Below are 2193 nucleotides of genomic sequence, written 5' to 3'. Positions count from 1 at the left end.
GGCCGCGCCTGCCGTGTGCGGGAGGGGATTACGGAGTTCTGCATGTAGGTTAGCCCAAAGTTGCAAAGGCATGTGCTGATTAGAATAAGAAAGGGCAGTCGCGTGGCTCAGCTGGCACACAGCGAGGCCAGATGATAGATAAGCAGCTCCGGGCCTTCCCTCCCCCCCAGCCCCCTTTTTCAAATCGCAAATCATCTGCTCCGGCCCTATCCTCGCCCCTCATTTCCATGACAATGGCCGTGTGTTTACCTGTGATCCCAGGACCGGCGGGGCATTCCTTTGTCTCCCGATGCGATTACCGCAGCCAGCTGCTCTCCAACCCATCCCCGGGCAAATCTCGAAGTGGCCCCTATATGTGTTTTACCGATGGCACACGAGGAGAAAGTCGAACCCCCCCTCCTCCCCCCACCCGTTCCCTGCGCTCCGTGTTTGTTTGGGTTTTCTCCCTGGTTCGTCTCCGACGACATTTCGCTCGTGGGAAACCGCGAGGGATAAAATTGGCCGCTCGTGTGTGTGTGCTTTTCCAAAACGGGACGGATCGGGATGCGCATCCTTTAGAGGCACACTGAGGGAAGCGGGAAGCAGCGCCTGCTGTGAGGCTCCGGGAACCTCATACAGGGCTCCCCGGTTCTTTTCCGTGCCTCAGGCCCTTGGGCTCCCTCTCCAGGAGAGATGCCTTCTCCAGACTGCCCAAACTGCACGAAGGCCCACTTCCCAGCAACCCACCTATCTGCTGAAATCTCCTTCCTCACTTCTGCAGAAGGGCTGGGGTGGGGACAAATCACTGCATCTCCAGGGTCCACTTGGGTGCAGTTCATCCTACTGCTACAGAAGAAGCCTTTCTCCTTTTTAACCCCACCCCAGGAACTGGAAACTGTGTGAGGAGCACCCACGGTGCCTTCCAGTTTGAGGCAGCCTCTGATAGCCGGGACAAACCTGCGGCCCCCATAGGGCTGGACCAGGCCTGCATGGGAGGCATGAGCAGGCTGACACCGTGCACATAGGGAAACTTACAGTACTTCTCAGAAAAGTGCTCTGTACGTTGGCAATGAGGCTCCTCTCAGTAGCAGTTCTTAATGCATTCACCATTTCACCTAAGGAAGCCCCCTTTCTTTTCACTGGCTTTACTTATCATCACTATAAGCCAGAACCCCAAAGAGTGGCTGCAAAGTGCTCCCCCAGCCCTGCTCCCTGCCTGCAGCCCTGCTCCCTGCGTGCCGCTGTACTGTACCATGTTTCATGCATGAGGGGCTTTTCTGTCCCCTGAGGCCCCCCCCCCTCCTGCTCAGTGCACACATTGTGTGCTGGCTGCAGCGCAGAACCTGCCGCTAATAAACCTTGAGGGGAGTGGGGGGGGAGAGGGGGAAGCAGAGGGGGCAACAGTTTGGTTGTATGTTTGCAGGACTCTCTGAGCCACTTCCAATTTGTGTTGTTTTTATTTCTCTCTGCATCTCTGCGCGGAGGAGAGGGCTTTTGCAGAAGGTGATTATGAGGCAGAGGATGGGTACGGATGGGGCGGGCCGTGCTTTTGGAAATGCTCTCTGCTTTTCTCAGAGCATCTGCCCGGAGACGAACAGATGTGGGCACCTGCGGTGACAGGCCACATATGCTCCGTCCTATTCACAGGCATTCAGACACAGCCACAATGGCCAGGCTTTGTGCACGCCGAGCCACCAAATATATTAATCTGCGCTCCCCAGAGCACCGCTCTGGTTAATTTTTCCCTGGCAATAACATCAGATCTCAGCCTTCCTCTCTCTCCTCCTTCGCCTGAGAACATGTGGAGCTATCCGGGCCCCACTTGTTGGGCTGCGGGCAGAGGTGGGCATGCAATGTGGACACGGGGCTCCCCTCTCACTCCAAGCATGGCAAACCTACCCCCACCTCATACAGCCCGCTCCCCCATGGGGTTCAGGGGTCACTTTGTTGGTCAAACTCTGCTATTTGTCCCCGCAAACATCGGTCAACAAGCAGCACAGATGCAAAATGACATCAATCTCAGGTGCAAGGCTGGGACTCTTATTTTTTTAATCCAAATCACTTTGCTGCACGCCCTTGTCATCTCCCCCTCTCGGGTTTGTTTTGGGGCACAGTGTTGGGGGACACCAGGCCCGCGGACGAGCCCGAGGCCCTCCCCATACCCCAAGCCGCCATTATGATGCGAACGGACCGCCGCAGCCGTCCGACAGCACC

Source organism: Meleagris gallopavo, chromosome 2 (assembly GCF_000146605.3).
Source record: "Meleagris gallopavo isolate NT-WF06-2002-E0010 breed Aviagen turkey brand Nicholas breeding stock chromosome 2, Turkey_5.1, whole genome shotgun sequence".
Lineage (NCBI taxonomy): Eukaryota > Metazoa > Chordata > Aves > Galliformes > Phasianidae > Meleagris > Meleagris gallopavo.
This window is presented reverse-complemented; position numbering follows the sequence as displayed.